The 26,872-nt window shown below is 48.9% G+C and overlaps 1 protein-coding gene across 3 annotated transcripts in view; it reads left to right on the forward strand.

The window, feature by feature from the left end:
* LOC128688398 (uncharacterized) overlaps positions 1–26,872 on the forward strand; it is a 216,221-nt gene that overhangs the window by 134,859 nt on the left and 54,490 nt on the right. Inside the window, exon 1 of one of the 3 annotated variants that reach the window (XM_070086779.1) lies at positions 26,150–26,258. The exons of the other annotated variants lie outside the window; for them this stretch is intronic. The gene's annotated coding sequence lies outside the window, so the exon portion shown is untranslated. Of the gene's footprint in view, positions 1–26,149; positions 26,259–26,872 lie in introns of those variants that run through there. 3 annotated transcript variants of the gene reach the window in all.

Genomic DNA, 26,872 nt, shown 5'->3' on the forward strand with positions numbered 1-26,872 from the left:
AGATAAGATGACAGATAAGATGACAGATAAGATGACAGATAAGATGACAGATAAGATGACAGATAAGATGACAGATAAGATGACAGATAAGATGACAGGTAAGATGACAGATAAGATGACAGGTAAGATGACAGATAAGATGACAGATAAGATGACAGGTAAGATGACAGGTAAGATGACAGGTAAGATGACAGATAAGATGACAGGTAAGATGACAGATAAGATGACAGGTAAGATGACAGATAAGATGACAGGTAAGATGACAGGTAAGATGACAGATAAGATGACAGGTAAGATGACAGGTAAGATGACAGATAAGATGACAGGTAAGATGACAGGTAAGATGACAGATAAGATGACAGATAAGATGACAGATAAGATGACAGATAAGATGACAGGTAAGATGACAGGTAAGATGACAGATAAGATGACAGATAAGATGACAGGTAAGATGACAGGTAAGATGACAGGTAAGATGACAGGTAAGATGACAGATAAGATGACAGATAAGATGACAGGTAAGATGACAGGTAAGATGACAGGTAAGATGACAGATAAGATGACAGGTAAGATGACAGGTAAGATGACAGGTAAGATGACAGGTAAGATGACAGATAAGATGACAGGTAAGATGACAGATAAGATGACAGATAAGATGACAGGTAAGATGACAGGTAAGGTGACAGGTAAGATGACAGGTAAGATGACAGATAAGGTGACAGGTAAGATGACAGATAAGATGACAGATAAGATGACAGGTAAGATGACAGGTAAGATGACAGGTAAGGTGACAGGTAAGATGACAGGTAAGGTGACAGGTGACAGATAAGATGACAGATACAGATGACAGATAAGATGACAGATAAGATGACAGGTAAGATGACAGGTAAGATGACAGGTAAGATGACAGGTAAGATGACAGGTAAGATGACAGGTAAGATGACAGATAAGATGACAGGTAAGATGACAGATAAGATGACAGATAAGATGACAGATAAGATGACAGATAAGATGACAGATAAGATGACAGGTAAGATGACAGGTAAGATGACAGATAAGGTGACAGGTAAGATGACAGATAAGATGACAGATAAGATGACAGATAAGATGACAGGTAAGATGACAGGTAAGATGACAGGTAAGATGACAGGTAAGGTGACAGGTAAGATGACAGGTAAGGTGACAGGTAAGATGACAGGTAAGATGACAGGTAAGATGACAGGTAAGATGACAGGTAAGATGACAGGTAAGATGACAGATAAGATGACAGGTAAGATGACAGATAAGATGACAGGTAAGATGACAGATAAGATGACAGGTAAGATGACAGGTAAGATGACAGGTAAGGTGACAGGTAAGATGACAGGTAAGATGACAGATAAGGTGACAGGTAAGATGACAGATAAGATGACAGATAAGATGACAGGTAAGATGACAGATAAGATGACAGGTAAGATGACAGATAAGATGACAGGTAAGATGACAGATAAGATGACAGGTAAGATGACAGGTAAGATGACAGGTAAGATGACAGGTAAGATGACAGATAAGATGACAGGTAAGATGACAGATAAGATGACAGATAAGATGACAGGTAAGATGACAGGATGACAGAAAGATGACAGATAAGATGACAGATAAGATGACAGATAAGATGACAGGTAAGATGACAGGTAAGATGACAGATAAGATGACAGGTAAGATGACAGATAAGATGACAGGTAAGATGACAGATAAGATGACAGGTAAGATGACAGATAAGATGACAGATAAGATGACAGATAAGATGACAGGTAAGATGACAGGTAAGATGACAGATAAGATGACAGGTAAGATGACAGGTAAGATGACAGATAAGATGACAGGTAAGATGACAGGTAAGATGACAGGTAAGATGACAGGTAAGATGACAGATAAGATGACAGGTAAGATGACAGATAAGATGACAGATAAGATGACAGGTAAGATGACAGGTAAGATGACAGGTAAGATGACAGATAAGATGACAGGTAAGATGACAGATAAGATGACAGGTAAGATGACAGGTAAGATGACAGGTAAGATGACAGGTAAGATGACAGATAAGATGACAGCTAAGATGACAGGTAAGATGACAGATAAGATGACAGGTAAGATGACAGGTAAGATGACAGATAAGATGACAGATAAGATGACAGGTAAGATGACAGATAAGATGACAGGTAAGATGACAGGTAAGATGACAGATAAGATGACAGATAAGATGACAGGTAAGATGACAGGTAAGATGACAGGTAAGATGACAGATAAGATGATAGATAAGATGACAGATAAGATGACAGGTAAGATGACAGGTAAGATGACAGATAAGATGACAGATAAGATGACAGGTAAGATGACAGATAAGATGACAGATAAGATGACAGATAAGATGACAGATAAGATGACAGGTAAGATGACAGATAAGATGACAGATAAGATGACAGGTAAGATGACAGGTAAGATGACAGATAAGATGACAGGTAAGATGACAGATAAGATGACAGGTAAGATGACAGATAAGATGACAGGTAAGATGACAGGTAAGATGACAGATACGATGACAGATAAGATGACAGATAAGATGACAGGTAAGATGACAGGTAAGATGACAGATAAGATGACAGGTAAGATGACAGGTAAGATGACAGGTAAGATGACAGATAAGATGACAGGTAAGATGACAGATAAGATGACAGGTAAGATGACAGGTAAGATGACAGATAAGATGACAGATAAGATGACAGATAAGATGACAGGTAAGATGACAGGTAAGATGACAGGTAAGGTGACAGGTAAGATGACAGATAAGATGACAGATAAGGTGACAGATAAGATGACAGGTAAGATGACAGGTAAGATGACAGGTAAGATGACAGGTAAGGTGACAGGTAAGATGACAGGTAAGGTGACAGGTAAGATGACAGGTAAGATGACAGGTAAGATGACAGGTAAGATGACAGGTAAGATGACAGGTAAGATGACAGATAAGATGACAGGTAAGATGACAGATAAGATGACAGATAAGATGACAGGTAAGATGACAGGTAAGGTGACAGGTAAGATGACAGGTAAGATGACAGATAAGGTGACAGGTAAGATGACAGATAAGATGACAGATAAGATGACAGGTAAGATGACAGGTAAGGTGACAGGTAAGATGACAGGTAAGATGACAGGATAAGTTGGCAGAGATGACAGGTAAGATGACAGATAAGATGACAGATAAGATGACAGGTAAGATGACAGATAAGATGACAGATAAGATGACAGATAAGATGACAGATAAGATGACAGATAAGATGACAGGTAAGATGACAGATAAGATGATAAGATGACAGATAAGATGACAGGTAAGATGACAGGTAAGATGACATAAGATGACAGGTAAGATGACAGGTAAGATGACAGGTAAGATGACAGGTAAGATGACAGGTAAGATGACAGGTAAGACGACAGGTAAGACGACAGGTAAGATGACAGATAAGATGACAGGTAAGATGACAGGTAAGATGACAGGTAAGATGACAGGTAAGATGACAGGTAAGATGACAGATAAGATGACAGGTAAGATGACAGGTAAGATGACAGGTAAGATGACAGGTAAGACGACAGGTAAGACGACAGGTAAGATGACAGGTAAGATGACAGGTAAGATGACAGGTAAGATGACAGGTAAGATGACAGATAAGATGACAGGTAAGATGACAGGTAAGATGACAGATAAGATGACAGATAAGATGACAGGTAAGATGACAGGTAAGATGACAGATAAGATGACAGGTAAGATGACAGGTAAGATGACAGGTAAGATGACAGGTAAGATGACAGATAAGACGACAGGTAAGACGACAGGTAAGATGACAGATAAGATGACAGGTAAGATGACAGGTAAGACGACAGGTAAGATGACAGGTAAGATAACAGGTAAGATGACAGGTAAGATGACAGGTAAGATGACAGATAAGATGACAGGTAAGATGACAGGTAAGATAACAGGTAAGGTGACAGGTAAGACGACAGGTAAGATGACAGGTAAGATGACAGGTAAGATGACAGGTGAATATTAAAGACTCGTACATTCAACTCCTTAATAGTTCTTAATTCAGCGTGTACTATTTTATTTTACCCTGGGAGGTCTAGCCTGGACCTGGCCGTGGGAAATGTTTATTATCAAGGTCACACACACACACACACAACAGTGAAGAGGCGGTCCCAGGAGCTAGGACTCGACCCCTGCAACCTTAACTAGGTGAGTACAACTAGGTGCGTGCACACATACACAACAGATAACACTCACACGTAGTGCTCCAGGAGTCGCTAACTGGAGACAATGAGGCAGAAGATGTGCCCAAGGGAGTTTTTCCATAAACGATTTTCAAAACACATTTAAAATACTGCCGTCGTCTCACAATTTCTGCCAGAACTTGATTTTGAAGATACTGATAGCCTGCACTCTGCACCAGGCCCTGCAATTCATCAAGAACTGCAGACCTCTATTTCGTGCTTTAAATATTCTATGGAGAAAGAGCCACGGCACAGAAGTCATCCCACAGTCATTAAAATGATCACTATAGGTACACTAAATAATGGTAATGGTAGCAGTAGAGTCATTGAAAAAAAATGAAAATTAATAGTGTTAATATCACACACTTTGCAGACGGTGCAATATACCCTCAGTGAAAAGCAGAGGTGCTATGAATACACTAACAGGAAACAACAATAAGTGTCCGGGGCCCAAGACTGTTCAACAGCCTCCCATTATGCATAAAGGGGATTACCAATATGCCCCGTGGCTGTCTTTAAGAGGTAACTAGATATATACCTAAAGTCAGTACCCAACCGGCCGGGTTGTGGTTCTTACGTTGGATTGCGTGCGGCCAGTAGTAAAAGACTGGTTCTTCAGACCCAGATCCACAGGGAAGCCTGGTCGAGGACCGGGCTCCGGGGCGTTGGCTCCTGGAACACCCTTCAGGTAAACCCAGGTAGGTAGGAACCATAAAGGGAGTCAAGGGGTACGTCAGTTCCTCTGTCTTCTAGTATGTTATTTTCCCGTATTATTGTGTTGCAGAGGTCTTGAGCTCACACTGCAACACAACTGTCCTCAAAGACTTGTTAAGTTATATCATAAATTAAGTAAACACCCTAGACTTAACCTTACGAAAGCAGACAAAGCAAATGCGATATTAATTATGGACAAGGTAGATTATAGGGGGAAAATAAACATGATATTAGGAGACAGGGAAACTCATGGGCCTCTTAAGACGGAAGGTTGGCAGCCACACACAGTAATAATAATAATAATAATTACACAACCCAAGGCAGCGTGGGTGTTCAGGTCACTCCTGCCTCTTGCAACTGCTGGAATATTGCAACATGGTCTTGGATGCACTGGAAAACAAGCAAAATGCATTTGGAGTCTACGCTAAATTTGCACAAGCATTTGACAAGTGTGACCATGTTGTAATAGCACACAAAATAATGCAAAAGGAATAACTAGTCAAGAAAGCAGATAGATATCTTGAAAACACACAGATCCAAAACAGTAATAGTCTCCTGCCACAGTGAGAAACTTTGAACCCCAAGGCACACTACTCACTCCACTTCTCTTTCTCGTTCTCACAGCCAACATAGAAAGATGAATCATAACGTCATATCATCATTTGGAGATGATGCTAGAATTTGTATGTGTGGCGTTTATTGAGGACACAACAAGTCTCCAAGATAATGTATGACGTTTTTCAGTAAGCCATGGACAGAAATATGATCCTCACTCAAAAATTACAGTTGCTGCATCCCACAGTGGGTTGTCCAACACAACCCATCCCACAGTGGGTTGTCCATCACAACCCATCCCACAGTGGGTTGTCCAACACAACCCATCCCACAGTGGGTTGTCCAACACAACCCATCCCACAGTGGGTTGTCCAACACAACCCATCCCACAGTGGGTTGTCCAACACAACCCATCCCACAGTGGGTTGTACAACACAACCCATCCCACAGTGGGTTGTCCAACACAACCCATCCCACAGTGGGTTGTCCAACACAACCCATCCCACAGTGGGTTGTCCATCACAACCCATCCCACAGTGGGTTGTCCATCACAACCCATCCCACAGTTTGTTGTCCATCACAACCCATCCCACAGTGGGTTGTCCATCACAACCCATCCCACAGTGGGTTGTCCATCACAACCCATCCCACAGTGGGTTGTCCATCACAACCCATCCCACAGTGGGTTGTCCAACACAACCCATCCCACAGTGGGTTGTCCATCACAACCCATCCCACAGTGGGTTGTCCAACACAACCCATCCCACAGTGGGTTGTCCATCACAACCCATCCCACAGTGGGTTGTCCAACACAACCCATCCCACAGTGGGTTGTCCAACACAACCCATCCCACAGTGGGTTGTCCAACACAACCCATCCCACAGTGGGTTGTCCAACACAACCCATCACACAGTGGGTTGTCCATCACAACCCATCCCACAGTGGGTTGTCCAACACAACCCATCCCACAGTGGGTTGTCCATCACAACCCATCCCACAGTGGGTTGTCCATCACAACCCATCCCACAGTGGGTTGTCCATCACAACCCATCCCACAGTGGGTTGTCCAACACAACCCATCCCACAGTGGGTTGTCCAACACAACCCATCCCACAGTGGGTTGTCCAACACAACCCAACCCACAGTGGGTTGTCCAACACAACCCATCCCACAGTGGGTTGTCCAACACAACCCATCCCACAGTGGGTTGTCCAACACAACCCATCCCACAGTGGGTTGTCCAACACAACCCATCCCACAGTGGGTTGTCCAACACAACCCATCCCACCGTGGGTTGTCCACCACAACCCATCCCACAGTGGGTTGTCCAACACAACCCATCCCACAGTGGGTTGTCCAACACAACCCATCCCACAGTGGGTTGTCCAACACAACCCATCCCACAGTGGGTTGTCCAACACAACCCATCCCACAGTGGGTTGTCCATCACAACCCATCCCACAGTGGGTTGTCCATCACAACCCATCCCACAGTGGGTTGTCCATCACAACCCATCCCACAGTGGGTTGTCCATCACAACCCATCCCACAGTGGGTTGTCCATCACAACCCATCCCACAGTGGGTTGTAAGACGCTGAACAAACACCTAAAGTCAGTGCCTGACCAGCTGAGCTGTGGTTTCTACGTTGGTCTGTTGTGCGTCCAGCAGTAACAGCCTGGTTGATCAGGCCCTGATCCACCGTGAGCCTGATCACGTACCGGGCAGCGGGAGAGTTGACTTCCAGAACTCCTTCCTGGTAGACTCCAGGTGAGTAGCCCACTAATATGCACACAACAATCACTCCATATGAAAGCAAAAGACTTGGCAGGCGATGCAACATACCCCCAGTGAAAAGTAGGGGCGTCACTGGTACATTAAGAGAAAACACAATAAGTGTCCGGGGCCCAAGACTGTTCAACAGCCTCCCACCAGCAATAAGGGCATTACCAGTGGACCCCTGGTTGTCTTCAAGAGGGAGCTGGACAGATACCTAAAGTCGGTGCCGGATCAGCCGGGCTGTGGTTCGTACGTTGGATTGCGAGCGGCCAGCATTAATAGCCTCGTTGATCAGGCCCTGATCTACCGGGAGGCCTGGTCGTGGACCGGGCGTCGGGGGCGTTGATCCCTGGAATGTCCTCCAGGTAGACTACCAGGCTGCCCAATACCAGACCGCCCACCACCAGGCAGCCAACTACCAGACCGCCCACCACCAGCAGGCCGCCCATCACCAGGCCGCCCACCACCAGCAAGCCGCCCACCAGCAGGCCGCCCACCACAAAGCCTCCCACCACTAGGCCGCCCACTACTAGGCCGCCCTCATTTGTTGTAACCCTGCCTGGTCCCTGACCCGCCACCCACACCATGTTGTGATGTGTTCATGTCATGTGTGGGATGGTAAGCCAGCAGGCAACACCACCTGTGTGTGGTGTGTGTGTGTGTGTGTGTGTGTGTGTGTGTGTGTACTCACCTAGTTGTACTCACCTAGTTGAGGTTGCGGGGGTCGAGTCCGAGCTACTGGCCCCGCCTCTTCACTGTGCGTGTACTCACCTAATTATACTCACCTAATTGTGGTTGCAGGGGTCGATACTCAGCTCCTGGCCCCGCCTCTTCACTGATTGCTACTGGGTCCTCTCTCTCTCTGCTTCCTGAGCTTTGTCATACCTCTTCTTAAAACTACGTATGGTTCCTGCCTCCACTACTTCACTTGCTAGGCTATTCCACTTGCTGACAACTCTATGACTGAAGAAATACTTCCTAACGTCCCTGTGACTCGTCTGAGTCTTCAGCTTCCAGTTGTGACCCCTTGTCCCTGTGTCCCCTCTCTGGAACATCCTATCTCTGTCCACCTTGTCTATTCCCCGCAGTATCTTGTATGTCGTTATCATGTCTCCCCTGACCCTTCTGTCCTCCAGTGTCGTCAGTCCGATTTCCCTTAACCTTTCCTCGTACGACATTCCCTTGAGCTCTGGGACTAGCCTTGTTGCAAACCTTTGTACTTTCTCTAACTTCTTGACGTGCTTGACCAGGTGTGGGTTCCAGACTGGTGCTGCATACTCCAGTATGGGCCTAACATACACATTGTACAGTGTCTTGAACGATTCCTTATTAAGGTATCGGAACGCTATTCTCAGGTTTGCCAGGCGCCCGTATGCTGCAGCAGTTATTTGGTTGATGTGTGCCTCCGATGATGTGCTCGGTGTTATGGTCACCCCAAGGTCTTTCTCCCTGAGTGAGGTCTGTAGTCTTTGTCCACCTAGCCTATACTCTGTCTGCGGTCTTCTTTGCCCCTCCCTAATCTTCATGACTTTGCATTTGGCTGGATTGAATTCGAGAAGCCAGTTACTGGACCACATGTCCAGCCTGTCCAGGTCTCTTTGCAGTCCTGCCTCATCCTCGTCCGATTTAATTCTTCTCATCAACTTCACATCATCTGCGAACAGGGACACTTCAGAGTCTATTCCTTCTATCATGTCGTTCACATATATCAAAAATAGCACTGGTCCTAGAACTGACCCCTGTGGGACCCCGCTCGTAACAGGCACCCACTGTGATACCTCTTCACGTACCATGACTCGTTGCTGCCTCCCTGTCAGGTATTCCCTTATCCATTGCAGTGCCCTCCCTTTTACATGCGCCTGATCCTCCAGCTTCTGCACTAATCTCGTGTGTGAGTGTGTGTGTGTGTGTGTGTGTGTGTGTGTGTGTGTGTGTGTGTGTGTGTGTGTGTGTGTGTGTGTACTCACCTAATTGTGATTGCAGGGGTCGAGACTCAGCTCCTGGCCCTGCCTCTTCACTGAGTGCTACTAGGTCCTCTCTCTCCCTGCTCCATGAGCTTTAACATACCTCATCTTTAAGCTATGTATGGTTCCTGCCTCCACTACCTCACTTGCTAGGCTATTCCACTTCTTAACTACTCTATGACTGAAAAAATACTTCCTACATCCCTTTGACTCATCTAGGTCTTCAACTTCCAATTGTAACCCCTTGTTTCTGTGTCCCATCTCTGGAACATCCTGTCTCTGTCCACCTTGTCTGTTCCACTCAGTATTTTGTGTGTTGTTATCATGTCTCCCCTAACCCTCCTGTCCTCCAGTGTCGTCAGTCCGATTTCCTTCAACCTTTCTCTGGAACTAACCTTGCTGCAAACCTTTGCACTTTCTCTAATTTCTTGACTTTCTTGATCAAGTATAGGTTCCAAACTGGTGCTGCATACTCCAGTATGGACCTGACGTACACAGTGTACAGTGTCTTGAACGATTCCTTACTAAGGTATCGGAACGCTATTTTCAGTGCTTCCGGAGACATGCTCGGTGTGTGTGTGTGTGTAATTACCAATTTGCTTATTTTGTTTTAAACTGGCACTAGTTATAGGAACAAAGCAATAATGGTCTACCTGGAGGTTGTTAGGGGTCCATGATCAGACCTTTCGGTAGATCAGAGCTTGATCAACCAGGGTGTTACTGCTGGCCATACACAGTCCACTGTATGAACCACAGCCCGGCTGATCAGGAACTGACTTTAGAAACTTATCCAGCTCTCTCGTGAAGACAACAGTTGGTTTATAGGTAATGCCCCTTATGTATGATGGGAAGCTACTGAATAGTCTTGGATCCCTTACACTTAGTGGTATTCATGGTACCTCTGTTTTTTATTGTGGGGACGTTACAGCGTCTGAAGAGCCTATTGCTTTCATAGGTAGCTATTTCTTTGTGCAGATTTGGGACCATTTCCTCTAGGATTTTCCAGGTTTAAATTATGATATATTTTTCTCTCCAGCATTCCATGGAGTACATTTCAAAAGGAACTTCAGAAGTTCCCAGTAACTAAAGTTATTTACTTTGCACGTATAAGGTAAGCAGTTACTCCTTCCTTAAAAGTGGCTGTTGATGCACAGCATTATTCCAACCTAGCGAAAACAAGTGACGTAAGAGGATCATCATTGGCTTGGCATACCTTGTTTTGAAGGTTCTCATTATCAGTCTTATCATTTTCCTCGAGGTTGTGATAATGGCAGTGTTGTGATCCTTGAAGGGAAGATCCTCCCACATTATTGCTGTCAAGTCCTTCACTGTAGTTGTCCGCTTTGTGGCATGGTTACAATTAGTTATTACTCCATTCTAATTTTTGGTCTAAAGTTTTCCATAATGGAGTAACTGATATCTGTTCTCACTGAACATCATATTGTTATCTCCTGCCTCTGGAAGACTAAATTTATATCTACTTTGAGATTCACAGTGTCCTGAGTGGATGACATACTCACAGGTACTCTAGTATAGTCTGCACAGTATAATACCATAATATGATTTATCTTTCTGTGTCAAATATGAGGATTAGGAAAAAAGATGGTGGCGAGTACTGTGCCTTGGAGAACATAGCTTTTCACTGTGACTATTGTAAAAGCTTAATACAGTTCATCAGGGCCTGATCCACCGGGAGGCCTGGTCATGGACCGGGCCGCGGGGGCGTTGATCCCTGGAATAACCTCCAGGTAACCTCCAGGTAACCTCCAGGTAACCAGGTAAGTTTATATATAATATCTGAGTTTACTGGTCTTTGTGTACTTTGTTTGTTTTACTTTAATAAAGTTTTCGATATTGTTACATCACTTGTCAGTGTAACTCACCTGTCTCATTTTTTCTTAACTCTTAAACTGTCCAGACGTAGATCTACGTTCGGACAGTTTAAGGGTAATATTGACACAGTGTGTACCAGCATCCTTCTTCCTGCCAGTTTATTTCTTGTTGTGAAATCCTAAAAAACAATCCAAAGTGAAGAGCATAATTGTTCTGCACATTGTTGAGAAGCCCAGTGATGGTGTCTCTTCTGGTCCCCAGTCATATTTTGTCAGTATTCGGGAGTAATATTTTTTTATTTCCTCTTTCGCTATTTCGATATCATCTATTTCGACTATGTGTTTGTATTTTTTTTTTAGATTTAAAATATGTTGTTTAGTAAAGAGTGTGAAGCCTCACTCTTAATACCTCACATATTTCCTTCTCAATTTCAGTGAATTTGTCCTTGTTTAATTTTTATATTTTTTTCCACAAACGTTTACTTTACTTTTCCATAAACTTTAAGTTTGATTCTACAGTAACTTGCTCTTATCTGCTATTTTTTCAAAGTTTCTTTCCTTCTCTCTTACATTTGTACATTTATTTCAGGTGTGGTTGAATTTCTGGCAAGTTTCTTGAGTGGCCATTTTCGTTCCTTCTTTTTATACTTCTCTATCGTCTTCCATTAACTCATTCTTCATTAGCTCTTTGATTTAATTTTCATATATGTTTCAGAACTCTTTGTAAAAATTATTTATATTGGTCCCTTTAATATTATTTCCTATATAGTCTTAATATAGTGTATTGTCTTATATCGTAGTCGTTCCTCTTTGTTTCACTTTTATTATCCAAGTCATATCAAACACCAGATGTTACTTCCACTAACAGAAAATGGTCAGTCTTTTCACATGGGTGTAGTGTATGTTGAAAATTTCTTTCTGTTAAGATAACATAAGATTTCGTTCGGATTTTTAACCCCGGAGGGTTAGCCACCCAGGATAACCCAAGAAAGTCAGTGCGTCATCGAGGACTGTCTAACTTATTTCCATTGTGGTCCTTAATCTTGTCCCCCAGGATGCGACACACACCAGTTGACTAATACCCAGGTACCTATTTGCTGCTAGGTGAACAAGACAACAAGTGTATGGAAACGTGTCGAAATGTTTCCACCCGCCGGGAATGGAACCCGGGCCCACCGTGTGTGAAGTGGGAGCTTTGGCCACCGGGCCACCAGGCCACCTACTATTGATGATGTGTTGTCTTCTCTTACCTATGTCACTTCACTTGTATACGAAAAAAGGTCATTATATTTATAAATTCTATTGACCATTTATATGCAGTTCCAACCTCATACATTGCCAGTATAGTGTTTATAGTTAAAACCTTAAATTGCAAATATGTTGTCCATTCCACATTCACTCTTCATCAGTCATTCTTGTCTTTTCCCATACACACCTACATCTCTAAGTTTCTTTGGGTTAAAGTCCAGTACACTGCAGCAGCAACTCTCACCACTGAACTAGCCAGTGATGCCACCCCTGTCCTAGGTAGCTGCACCCATCCCTGGCATGGTCCCAGTCATTATTGAATGGTACTGTTATGTCCTTTTACTACAAGTCAAGCAAGCAAATAGCACCATTTCTCTGGCCTACCATTCTTTGTCAAGTCCATTCCATCGCAGTATGTAACAAGGATCCGTCCCTTCGTCCTAATTACAGTTATTACTGTCTTGTACCTAGTCAGCAGGTCCTCTCTCTTACAGTTTCCAACATCATTGCCTCTAGCATTGAGGTAAATTATAAGGTTTCTCCCATTATCATACTTAATGTTTCCTAATCTGCTAATTATATCCTCCATCCCACCCCAGGAAATCATTCCATCTGCTTCTTTTTATCTTTGTTGCAAATAGGTCTTGTCCATAAATTTAGTCTGAGAATCTTTAACAAGACCATTTTTGTCTTCAGTAGTAGTTTTCATCGAGTCTCCAGTGGGCGGATCATTGTGAATCACATTGTGAATCACATTGTGAATCACAATGGTCCTGCAAAACAGTGAAAGAATGGTTGTTTGGACAGTAGTTTCTTCATTGAACCTCACCTTTCAGCTCTTAGTAGTAGTTGTTTTCAGAATATATGTGTAATCAATCACAGGAGGAGAACACGTGACTTCTGTTCTACCATAGTATCAACTTCTGAGTAACCAAAGATACACTCCATCAACTTCTGAGTAACCAAAGATACACTTCATCAACTTCTGAGTTGAAGAATTGAGACACTTATGCAACATATGGGAATCTTTATTGAAGAAACGTTTCCCCACACAGTGGCTTCATCAGTCCAATACAAAGTAGAAGTGGGTAAGGAGAGGAGAAGTTTGAAGTAATCAGTCCCTCAACCTGGAATCGATGTGTTCAGTCCATCACTCTTGTAGGAAGTGCAGCATAGGGCCAGAGAGGTGGTTTATATACTGCGGTCAGATGAGTTGAAGCAGGAGGAGGCGGGATCACAGTGGGACCTGCCACTAGTGTAAGTAGGTCGTCGTACATAGGTTGGGCAAGCGTTGAAGTCTTTGTACGACGACCTGCTTACACTAGTGGCAAGTCCCACTGTGATCCCGCCTCCTCCTGCTTCAACTCATCTCACCGCAGTATATAAACCACCTCTCTGGCCCTATGCTGCACTTCCTACAAGAGTGATGGACTGAACACATCGATTCCAGGTTGAGGGACTGATTACTTCAAACTTCTCCTCTCCTTACCCACTTCTACTTTGTATTGGACTGATGAAGCCACTGTGTGGCGAAACGTTTCTTCAATAAAGATTCCCATATGTTGCATAAGTGTCTCAATTCTTCAACTTGTCGGTTTTCAAAACCATTCATCACAACTTCTGAGTAACCAAAGATACACTCCATCAACCTCTGAGTAAGAATCACTCTTCTCCCTCTCTATCTGCCTATCAACCTTCTTCCCTTCCCATCATTTATCCCCTCCTCTTACCCCCACATGCAACCTCTTTGTATATAGTTCTGTCTTTCAATTATGTCCTTGAATTTGTGTTGATGAAGCTATTGGATGGCAAAACGTCTACAATATAGATACCCAGATATTGCACATGTGTCTAATTTTCGACTATGATAGTGTTGCCAAGTTAGTTAACCGAGCAACACACGTTCATTACTTCACGTAAAGGCCTTGCAGTATCGCGCGATGATAATGGAACTTTAACCTAGTTAACAGATACAACTAACTAGCCTCGTCACAGTGATGCTGTTAATTACACTGAGCTGACACATCAGGGATGAGCTGACTCATCCCTTTCATCTCTTCCTTCCCTCCCTCTCCCCTTCCCTCCTACCCTCCCAATTCTTCTCCTTTCCTCCCACTCCCACTTCTCCCTCACATGTTTCGACGAGTTGTGGTGAGGTCATGAAGGTCAGGATCACAACTCTCAGGTCTCCACCTGCAGCTGTAGGTCCCCAGGGCTGCCCAGGGCTGACTCACTGGGGTGCAAGGTTGCCCAGGGCTGCCCAGGGCTGCCCAGGGAGTCAGTCCTCTTAAACTAAGAATGGCTTAAGAGGATTGTTATTTTTTGCAATTTTTTTTTTGCAGTGGTTTTGAGCGCGCACAATAGATGTTGTGGACAGACAGACATGCATAGCTGATAACTGAGACTGAACCTAGGATAACCGAAGATAATCCAGAGTTGGATAAAGATGAGGTGATGCTGGCAGGGTGAGGCTAATGTTGTGTCTAGTGCCGGCAGGGTGAGGCTAATGTTGTCTAGTACTGGCAGGGTGAGGCTAATGTTGTGTCTAGTACTGGCAGGGCCAGGCTAATGTTGTGTCTAGCACTGGCAGGGTGAGGCTAATGTTGTGTCTAGTGCTGGCAGAGTGAGGCTAATGTTGTGTCTAGTACTGGCAGAGTGAGGCTAATGTTGTCTAGTACTGGCAGGGTGAGGCTAATGTTGTCTAGTACTGGCAGGGTGAGGCTAATGTTGTGTCTAGTACTGGCAGAGTGAGGCTAATGTTGTGTCTAGTACTGGCAGGGCCAGGCTAATGATGTGTCTAGTGCTGGCAGGGTCAGGCTAATGTTGTGTCTAGTACTGGCAGGGCCAGGCTAATGATGTGTCTAGTGCTGGCAGGGTCAGGCTAATGTTGTGTCTAGTGCTGGCAGGGTCAGGCTAATGTTGTGTCTAGTACTGGCAGGGCCAGGCTAATGATGTGTCTAGTGCTGGCAGGGTCAGGCTAATGTTGTGTCTAGTACTGGCAGGGCCAGGCTAATGATGTGTCTAGTGCTGGCAGGGTCAGGCTAATGTTGTGTCTAGTACTGGCAGGGCCAGGCTAATGATGTGTCTAGTGCTGGCAGGGTCAGGCTAATGTTGTGTCTAGTGCTGGCAGGGTCAGGCTAATGTTGTGTCTAGTGCTGGCAGGGTCAGGCTAATGTTGTGTCTAGTGCTGGCAGGGCCAGGCTAATGATGTGTCTAGTGCTGGCAGGGTCAGGCTAATGTTGTGTCTAGTGCTGGCAGGGTCAGGCTAATGTTGTGTCTAGTGCTGGCAAGGTCAGGCTAATGTTGTGTCTAGTGCTGGCAGAGTGAGGCTAATGTTGTGTCTGGTGCTGGCAGAGTGAGGATAATGTTGTGTCTAGTACTGGCAGAGTGAGGCTAATGTTGTGTCTAGTACTGGCAGGGCCAGGCTAATGATGTGTCTAGTGCTGGCAGGGTCAGGCTAATGTGTCTAGTGCTGGCAAGGTCAGGCTAATGTGTCTAGTGCTGGCAGGGTCAGGCTAATGTTGTGTCTAGTGCTGGCAGGGCCAGGCTAATGATGTGTCTAGTGCTGGCAGGGTCAGGCTAATGTTGTGTCTAGTGCTGGCAGGGTCAGGCTAATGTTGTGTCTAGTGCTGGCAAGGTCAGGCTAATGTTGTGTCTAGTGCTGGCAGGGTCAGGCTAATGTTGTGTCTAGTGCTGGCAGGGTCAGGCTAATGTTGTGTCTAGTGCTGGCAGGGTCAGGCTAATGTTGTGTCTAGTACTGGCAGGGCCAGGCTAATGATGTGTCTAGTGCTGGCAGGGTCAGGCTAATGTGTCTAGTGCTGGCAAGGTCAGGCTAATGTGTCTAGTGCTGGCAAGGTCAGGCTAATGTTGTGTCTAGTGCTGGCAGGGTCAGGCTAATGTTGTGTCTAGTGCTGGCAGGGTCAGGGTAATGTTGTGTCTAGTGCTAGCAGGGTCAGGCTAATGTTGTGTCTAGTGCTGGCGGGGTCAGGCTAATGTTGTGTCTAGTGCTGGCAAGGTCAGGCTAATGTTGTGTCTAGTGCTGGCAAGGTCAGGCTAATGTGTCTAGTGCTGGCAGGGTCAGACTAATGTTGTGTCTAGTGCTGGCAAGGTCAGGCTAATGTTGTGTCTAGTACTGGCAAGGTCAGGCTAATGTTGTGTCTAGTGCTGGCAGGGTCAGGCTAATGTTGTGTCTAGTGCTGGCAAGGTCAGGCTAATGTTGTGTCTAGTGCTGGCAAGGTCAGGCTAATGTTGTGTCTAGTGCTGGCAGGGTCAGGATAATGTTGTGTCTAGTGCTAGCAGGGTCAGGCTAATGTTGTATCTAGTGCTGGCAGGGTCAGGCTAATGTTGTGTCTAGTGCTGGCAGGGTCAGGCTAATGTTGTGTCTAGTGCTGGCAGGGTCAGGATAATGTTGTGTCTAGTGCTGGCAGGGTCAGGCTAAAGTTGTGTCTAGTGCTGGCAGGGTCAGGCTAATGTTGTGTCTAGTGCTGGCAAGGTCAGGCTAATGTGTCTAGTGCTGGCAAGGCCAGGCTAATGTTGTGTCTAGTGCTGGCAGGGTCAGGCTAATGTTGTGTCTAGTGCTGGCAGGGTCAGGCTAATGTGTCTAGTGCTGGCAGGGTCAGGCTAATGTTGTGTCTAGTGCTGGCAAGGTCAGGCTAATGTTGTGTCTAGTGCTAGCAGGGTCAGGCTAATGTTGTATCTAGTGCTGGCAGGGTCAGGCTAATGTTGTGTCTAGTGCTGGCAGGGTCAGGCTAATGTTGTGTCTAGTGCTGGCAGGGTCAGGCTAATGTTGTGTCTAGTGCTGGCAGGGTCAGGCTAATGTTGTGTCTAGTGCTGGCAGGGTCAGGCTAATGTTGTGTCTAGTGCTGGCAGGGTCAGGCTAATGTTGTGTCTAGTGCTGGCAGGGTCAGGCTAATGTTGTGTCTAGTGCTGGCAGGGTCAGGCTAAACTTGTGTCTAGTGCTGGAAGGGTCAGGCTAATGTTGTGTCTAGTGCTGGCAAGGTCAGGCTAATGTTGTGTCTAGTGCTGGCAAGGTCAGGCTAATGTGTCTAGTGCTGGCAGGGTCAGGCTAATGTTGTGTCTAGTGCTGGCAGGGTCAGGCTAATGTTGTGTCTAGTGCTGGCAGGGTCAGGCTAATGTTGTGTCTAGTGCTGGCAGGGTCAGGCTAATGTTGTGTCTAGTGCTGGCAGGGTCAGGCTAATGTTGTGTCTAGTGCTGGCAGGGTCAGGCTAATGTTGTGTCTAGTGCTGGCAGGGTCAGGCTAATGTTGTGTCTAGTGCTGGCAGGGTCAGGCTAATGTTGTGTCTAGTGCTGGCAAGGTTTAAGGTGGAGTATTTAACAGTTTTAGTCGAAAAGTGTTTTAATCTAAGAAGTGGAAAAAAAATTAACCGGGAGGTAAATTATTATCCACATGCTGAATTATTATCCACATGTTGGATTATTATCCACATGTTGGATTATTATCCACGTGTTGGATTATTATCCACATGTTGGATTATTATCCACATGTTGGATTATTATCCACATGTTGGATTATTATCCACATGTTGGATTATTATCCACATGTTGGATTATTATCCACATGTTGGATTATTATCCACATGTTGGATTATTATCCACATGTTGGATTATTATCCACATGTTGGATTATTATCCACATGTTGGATTATTATCCACATGTTGGATTATTATCCACATGTTGGATTATTATCCACATGTTGGATTATTATCCACATGTTGGATTATTATCCACATGTTGGATTATTGTAAATGCTTTACCAGTGCATCAGTTTACTGAAAAAAATAACAGTTTAGGTAAAAGATGTGACTTAATCTAGACGATTGTGTACTAGATCCAATATTCTAAACTACTGGTTGTTACTCCCAGTGATCTAGACGAGTGCCTGATAGTCCCTATAATTCGCTAGGTGGAGGACAGGTGGCCACGAGTGCCTGATAGTCCCTATAATTCGCTAGGTGGAGGACAGGTGGCCACGAGTGCCTCATAGTCCCTATAATTCGCTAGGTGGAGGGCAGGTGGCCACGAGTGCCTGATAGTCCCTATAATTCGCTAGGTGGAGGACAGGTGGCCACGAGTGCCTCATAGTCCCTATAATTCGCTAGGTGGAGGGCAGGTGGCCACGAGTGCCTGATAGTCCCTATAATTCGCTAGGTGGAGGACAGGTGGCCACGAGTGCCTCATAGTCCCTATAATTCGCTAGGTGGAGGACAGGTGGCCACGAGTGCCTGATAGTCCCTATAATTCGCTAGGTGGAGGACAGGTGGCCACGAGTGCCTCATAGTCCCTATAATTCGCTAGGTGGAGGACAGGTGGCCACGAGTGCCTCATAGTCCCTATAATTCGCTAGGTGGAGGACAGGTGGCCACGAGTGCCTGATAGTCCCTATAATTCGCTAGGTGGAGGACAGGTGGCCACGAGTGCCTGATAGTCCCTATAATTCGCTAGGTGGAGGACAGGTGGCCACGAGGCAGTGTCTGATAGTCCCTATAATTCGCTAGGTGGAGGACAGGTGGCCACGAGTGCCTGATAGTCCCTATAATTCGCTAGGTGGAGGACAGGTGGCCACGAGTGCCTGATAGTCCCTATAATTCGCTAGGTGGAGGACAGGTGGCCACGAGTGCCTCATAGTCCCTATAATTCGCTAGGTGGAGGACAGGTGGCCACGAGTGCCTGATAGTCCCTATAATTCGCTAGGTGGAGGGCAGGTGGCCACGAGTGCCTGATAGTCCCTATAATTCGCTAGGTGGAGGACAGGTGGCCACGAGTGCCTCATAGTCCCTATAATTCGCTAGGTGGAGGACAGGTGGCCACGAGTGCCTCATAGTCCCTATAATTCGCTAGGTGGAGGACAGGTGGCCACGAGTGCCTCATAGTCCCTATAATTCGCTAGGTGGAGGACAGGTGGCCACGAGTGCCTGATAGTCCCTATAATTCGCTAGGTGGAGGGCAGGTGGCCACGAGTGCCTGATAGTTCCTATAATTCGCTAGGTGGAGGACAGGTGGCCACGAGTGCCTGATAGTCCCTATAATTCGCTAGGTGGAGGACAGGTGGCCACGAGTGCCTCATAGTCCCTATAATTCGCTAGGTGGAGGACAGGTGGCCACGAGTGCCTGATAGTCCCTATAATTCGCTAGGTGGAGGACAGGTGGCCACGAGTGCCTCATAGTCCCTATAATTCGCTAGGTGGAGGACAGGTGGCCACGAGTGCCTCATAGTCCCTATAATTCGCTAGGTGGAGGACAGGTGGCCACGAGTGCCTGATAGTCCCTATAATTCGCTAGGTGGAGGACAGGTGGCCACGAGTGCCTCATAGTCCCTATAATTCGCTAGGTGGAGGACAGGTGGCCACGAGTGCCTCATAGTCCCTATAATTCGCTAGGTGGAGGACAGGTGGCCACGAGTGCCTCATAGTCCCTATAATTCGCTAGGTGGAGGACAGGTGGCCACGAGTGCCTGATAGTCCCTATAATTCGCTAGGTGGAGGGCAGGTGGCTACGAGTGCCTGATAGTCCCTATAATTCTCTAGGTGGAGGACAGGTGGCCACGAGTGCCTCATAGTCCCTATAATTCGCTAGGTGGAGGACAGGTGGCCACGAGTGCCTGATAGTCCCTATAATTCGCTAGGTGGAGGACAGGTGGCCACGAGTGCCTCATAGTCCCTATAATTCGCTAGGTGGAGGACAGGTGGCCACGAGTGCCTGATAGTCCCTATAATTCGCTAGGTGGAGGGCAGGTGGCCACGAGTGCCTGATAGTCCCTATAATTCGCTAGGTGGAGGACAGGTGGCCACGAGTGCCTCATAGTCCCTATAATTCGCTAGGTGGAGGGCAGGTGGCCACGAGTGCCTCATAGTCCCTATAATTCGCTAGGTGGAGGACAGGTGGCCACGAGTGCCTCATAGTCCCTATAATTCGCTAGGTGGAGGACAGGTGGCCACGAGTGCCTGATAGTCCCTATAATTCGCTAGGTGGAGGGCAGGTGGCCACGAGTGCCTGATAGTCCCTATAATTCGCTAGGTGGAGGACAGGTGGCCACGAGTGCCTGATAGTCCCTATAATTCGCTAGGTGGAGGACAGGTGGCCACGAGTGCCTCATAGTCCCTATAATTCGCTAGGTGGAGGACAGGTGGCCACGAGTGCCTGATAGTCCCTATAATTCGCTAGGTGGAGGACAGGTGGCCACGAGTGCCTCATAGTCCCTATAATTCGCTAGGTGGAGGACAAGTGGCCACGAGTGCCTCATAGTCCCTATAATTCGCTAGGTGGAGGACAGGTGGCCACGAGTGCCTCATAGTCCCTATAATTCGCTAGGTGGAGGACAGGTGGCCACGAGTGCCTGATAGTCCCTATAATTCGCTAGGTGGAGGGCAGGTGGCTACGAGTGCCTGATAGTCCCTATAATTCACTAGGTGGAGGACAGGTGGCCACGAGTGCCTCATAGTCCCTATAATTCGCTAGGTGGAGGACAGGTGGCCACGAGTGCCTCATAGTCCCTATAATTCGCTAGGTGGAGGACAGGTGGCCACGAGTGCCTCATAGTCCCTATAATTCGCTAGGTGGAGGACAGGTGGCCACGAGTGCCTGATAGTCCCTATAATTCGCTAGGTGGAGGGCAGGTGGCTACGAGTGCCTGATAGTCCCTATAATTCACTAGGTGGAGGGCAGGTGGCCACGAGTGCCTCATAGTCCCTATAATTCGCTAGGTGGAGGACAGGTGGCCACGAGTGCCTGATAGTCCCTATAATTCGCTAGGTGGAGGGCAGGTGGCCACGAGTGCCTCATAGTCCCTATAATTCGCTAGGTGGAGGACAGGTGGCCACGAGTGCCTGATAGTCCCTATAATTCGCTAGGTGGAGGGCAGGTGGCCACGAGTGCCTGATAGTCCCTATAATTCGCTAGGTGGAGGACAGGTGGCCACGAGTGCCTCATAGTCCCTATAATTCGCTAGGTGGAGGGCAGGTGGCCACGAGTGCCTCATAGTCCCTATAATTCGCTAGGTGGAGGACAGGTGGCCACGAGTGCCTCATAGTCCCTATAATTCGCTAGGTGGAGGGCAGGTGGCCACGAGTGCCTGATAGTCCCTATAATTCGCTAGGTGGAGGACAGGTGGCCACGAGTGCCTGATAGTCCCTATAATTCGCTAGGTGGAGGACAGGTGGCCACGAGTGCCTCATAGTCCCTATAATTCGCTAGGTGGAGGGCAGGTGGCCACGAGTGCCTGATAGTCCCTATAATTCGCTAGGTGGAGGGCAGGTGGCCACGAGTGCCTGATAGTCCCTATAATTCGCTAGGTGGAGGACAGGTGGCCACGAGTGCCTCATAGTCCCTATAATTCGCTAGGTGGAGGACAGGTGGCCACGAGTGCCTGATAGTCCCTATAATTCGCTAGGTGGAGGACAGGTGGCCACGAGGCAGTGTCTTAAGTGTGATCCCTTTAAGATCAGTGGCATGTCAACATGCAGTGGTGGCTGAGGGCTGCCAGGCTGCCCACCTGCTGCTGCTGCCAGGCTGCTGCCCACCTACTGCTGCTGCTGCTGCTGCCGCCACACGTCTGCCCTAACACCTGGACTCACTGACAACAACAACAACAGCCCCACCTAAATAAAGTCATGACTCGCACCTTTATTTTCCACACTGCGTAAACAGGTTGTGTAAACCAGCAATGTAGGCCAGGAGGAAGAGCAGCAGCAGCAGGAGCAGCAGCAGCAGGAGCAGCAGCAGCAGCAGCAGGAGCAGCAGCAGCAGCGCGGCGCGCGGGGCGAGGCGCGGCCCGCGCGGGCGCAGAGCGGCCGGGCGGCGGGCGCCCCCGGGGCAGGGGCGCGGCGGCGGGGCGCGCGGCGGCGGGAAAAGGGGGAGCGAAAAGGGGGCCCGGGGGAACAGCGCCCCGGCCCCGCGGGGGAAAAGCGGCGGCAACGGGGAGCGGGCCCAAACGGCGGCGGCCGGCCAAACAGCAGCGCAAAGGGGCCCACAGCACCCGGGATTTGGGAGCGGGGACCCGGCTGGCGGCGGGAACAGGGGGAAAGGGCCCGGGGGGGCAGGGGGGGGGCAGGGGGGCGGGGGGACCCGGGGGAGGAGACGCGGATGGACGGGGGGATAGCAAGGAAAGGACAGGACCCGGGGGAGGGGGGGAACAATTTGGACGGGGGGAAAAGGGGGGAAAACAGGGGGAAAGGGCGCGCGCACGGCCGGGGCGGGAGGAGGGACAGCCGCGGCCAAAGGGCGGACCCGGGCGCGACAAGGGCGGAAGGGGGGGGGGGGCGACAGGGCGGAGGGAAAAGCGGGGGGGGAGCAGCGCAGAAAGGGGGGAAAGGGGAGGGGAGCCAGCACAGAGCAGCAGGGGAGGGGGACAGGGGGGGAAAAGGGGGGAGGAGGCAGGGGGTTTTTGGAGACAAAGGGGGGGAAAATTTTTTGGAGGGGGGGGGGGCAAAATTTGGAACGGGGGAAAGGGGGGCACAGAGGTTTTTTGGAACGGAAAGGAAAGAAGGGGGGGCAGAGGAGGGAAGCGGGGGGGGGGGCAGGAAAAGGGGGGCAGGGGAGGAGGGGGGCAGGGGGCACGGCGCGGGGGGCAGGGGGGGGGGGGGGGGCAGGAAAAGGGGGACACAGGAGGGGCAGGAGGAGGGGGAGGAGGAGGACAGCGCGCGGCGGAACGGGAGGAGGGGGCGGCAGAAAAGGGGGCCCGCGAACGGAAAAGGGGGCCGGGGGCCAGGACAAGGAAGCGGGGCAGCGGAGCACCCGGCGGGGGAGCGCGGCAAGCGGGAAGCACAGCGGCCAGAAAAGAAAGGAAGCGAAAGAGGGGCGGGAAGGGGAGCAACCCGGTTTACGAAACGCGGACAAGCGGACAAGGGGGGGGGGGTTTGGACAGGGAGGAAGGGGGGTTGGAGACAGTTTGGGGAGCGGGGGGGGAGGGGGACGGGGGAAGGGAGGGGGGGAGGAGGAGCAGGAGGAGGAGGAGCGGGAAAGGGTGGAGCAGCGGGAGCAGGAGGGCAGCAGCAGCAGGAGGAGCAGGGCAGGGGGGGAGCAGCAGCAGGAGGGGCAGCGGGCAGGAGCAGCAGGAGCAGGGGCAGGGGAGCCCCCAGGAGGGGCAGGGGGCAGTTGGACCCGGGAGGAGAAAGGGGGGGGACCCCAGGGGGGAGGACCAGAAGCAGGAGAACCCGGGAGCAGGGGGAGCAGCGGAGGAGGGGAGGGAGCAGGTGGAGCAGGAGGGGGGGGCGCAGGGCAGGAGGGGCAAAGCAGGAGCAGGTGGGAGCAGAGGGCAGGGGAGCGGGCAGGAGGGGGGGCGGAGCGGGGGGCAGCAGGGCAGGAGGAGCAGAAGAGGAGGGAGGGGGCAGGAGGAGCAGAAGCAGGGGGGAAAAATTTCGGAGCAGCAGCATTGGGAGGAGGAGGGGCAGCAGGGCAGGGCAGCAGGAGGGGCAGGAGGGAGAAGCGGGAGGGGGAGGGCAGGTGGAGCGGCAGGGCGGGGGGGGCCCGGCGGCAGGAGGGGGGCAGGGGGAGCAGGGGGGAGCGGCGGGGAGCAGCAGGGCAGGGGGGGGAGCGGGGAACTGGAGCAGGGTGGAGCAGCGGGGCCCAGGGCAGCATGGAAAGGAGGAGGGGCAGCAAAAGGCAGGAGGAGCAGGAGAAAGGTGGAGCAGCGAGCAGGAGGAGGAGCGGGGCAGGGAGGAGGGGGGAGCAGCAGGAGGGGGGAAAGAGGGGCAGGGGAGGGGGAGGTGCCCAAAGGGTTTTTACGGGCTTAGCCCTCAGGGCGAAACCTCCCATCACCTCACCTGGGGTCAACCTGACATGACCTGCTCTCACACGTTCATGTCATGACCTGCTCCCGGCCCCGGTCATGACCTGCTCTCACAGTTTCCATGTCATGACCTGCCCCACGGGTTTCCATGTCATGACCTCCCTTCCACGTTTCGTCATGACCTGCTCCAGGGGTTTCGGGGTCAGGCCCTTCATGTCATGACTTGCTCCCACAGGTTCATGTCATGACCTGCTCTCACATGTTCATGTCATGACCTGCTCTCACGTTCATGTCATGACCTGCTCTCACATGTTCATGTCATGACCTGCTCTCACGTTCATGTCATGACCTGATCTCACACGTTCATGTCATGACCTGATCTCACACGTTCATGTCATGACCTGATCTCACACGTTCATGTCATGACCTGATCTCACACGTTCATGTCATGACCTGATCTCACACGTTCATGTCATGACCTGATCTCACACATTCATGTCATGACCTGATCTCACACGTTCATGTCATGACCTGATCTGACACATTCATGTCATGACCTGATCTCACACGTTCATGTCATGACCTGATCTCACACGTTCATGTCATGACCTGATCTCACACGTTCATGTCATGACCTGCTCTCACATATTCATGTCATGACCTGCTCTCACATGTTCATGTCATGACCTGCTCTCACGTTCATGTCATGACTTGCTCCCACAGGTTCATGTCATGACCTGCTCTCACATGTTCATGTCATGACCTGCTCTCACGTTCATGTCATGACCTGATCTCACACGTTCATGTCATGACCTGATCTCACACGTTCATGTCATGACCTGATCTCACACGTTCATGTCATGACCTGATCTCACACGTTCATGTCATGACCTGATCTCACACGTTCATGTCATGACCTGATCTCACACATTCATGTCATGACCTGATCTCACACGTTCATGTCATGACCTGATCTGACACATTCATGTCATGACCTGATCTCACACGTTCATGTCATGACCTGATCTCACACGTTCATGTCATGACCTGATCTCACACGTTCATGTCATACCTGATCTCACACATTCATATCATGACCTGATCTCACACATTCATGTCATGACCTGCTCTCACACGTTCATGTCATGACCTGCTCTCACACGTTCATGTCATGACCTGCTCTCACAGGTTCATGTCATGACCTGCTCTCACAGGTTCATGTCATGACCTGCTCTCACACGTTCATGTCATGGACAGGTCAGCTTGTTCAGTTTATTATAGTTTATTGTTCTCTGTTACTTGTACAATGTGTCACTTGTGCAGGTTGTACAAGTGACACCAACCATCCTGAGATGTACCATCCCGTGAGGTACCATCCCAGGAGGTACTATCCCGGGAGGTACTATCCTGGGAGGTACTATCCTGGGAGGTACCATCCCGGAAGGTACCATCCCGGGAGGTACTATCCCGTGAGGTACCATCCCGGGAGGTACTATCCTGGGAGGTACCATCCCAGGAGGTACCATCCCGGGAGGTACCATCCCGGGAGGTACCTTCCCGGGAGGTACTATCCCGGGAGGTACTATCCCGGGAGGTACCATCCCAGGAGGTACCATCCCGGGAGGTACTATCCCGTGAGGTACCATCCCGGGAGATACCATCCCAGGAGGTACTATCCCGGGAGGTACTATTCCAGGAGGTACCACCCCGAGAGGTACCATCCCAGGAGGTATTATCCCAGGAGGTACCATCCCGAGAGGTACCATCCCTGGAGGTACTATCCCAGGAGGTACCATCCCGAGAGGTACCATCCCGGGAGGTACCATCCCAGGAGGTACCATCCCGAGAGGTACCATCCCGGGAGGTATTATTGTCAGCATAGTTGCTGATCCCCTTATATGTGTTGTATAGCGTATCATAGTACCATCCATGTGCTTTATATAGAAGATCCCTAGGCCGAGTGACTGTATGACGTCACGGGATACAGCATGAGTCAGTGAGACAAGCTGCCTACCTCTCAGTCGACGCATAGGCATAGAAGAAGGCAGAACACGGCAGGCTGGGCTCCCTCCATCTCCCATTACCACAGTCTGACAATATAGCGTTACCATCCAACAAGTGAGTTTACCTTATCCATCAATCTCCTTCCGAACCCCACACGACATTATCCCAAGAGGTACCATCCCGAGAGGTACCATCCCAGGAGGTACTATCCCAGGAGGTACTATCCCGAGAGGTACCATCCCGGGAGGTACTATCCCAGGAGGTACCATCCCGAGAGGTACCATCCTGGGAGGTACCATCCCAGGAGGTACCATCCCGAGAGGTACCATCCAAGGAAGTACTGTCCTTCTTGCTAGTTTAGTGTGAACCGGAAACAAAGTCCGTGTTACCACTCTGACAGAGCTGCTGGCAAGGTCAGTGTTGTCACTGACAGAGCTGCTGGCAAGGTCAGTGTTGTCACTGACAGAGCTGCTGGCAAGGTCAGTGTTGTCACTGACAGAGCAGCTGGCAAGGTCAGTGTTGTCACTGACAGAAATGCAGACATTATCGTTGCGTCTCAGGAAAATATAAGATGGCAGGTAAATCTTATAAAACTTTTACTACTCTGTGCTTTTCTTAACAGTTATTTTTAATGTAATAATTCCTATCATCTCAAATTTAGATGATATAGTTTAAGTCCTAGCCGCGGGAGCGACACACACACACACACACACACACACACACACACA

Source organism: Cherax quadricarinatus, chromosome 19, assembly GCF_038502225.1.
Source record: "Cherax quadricarinatus isolate ZL_2023a chromosome 19, ASM3850222v1, whole genome shotgun sequence".
Taxonomy (NCBI): Eukaryota; Metazoa; Arthropoda; class Malacostraca; order Decapoda; family Parastacidae; genus Cherax; species Cherax quadricarinatus.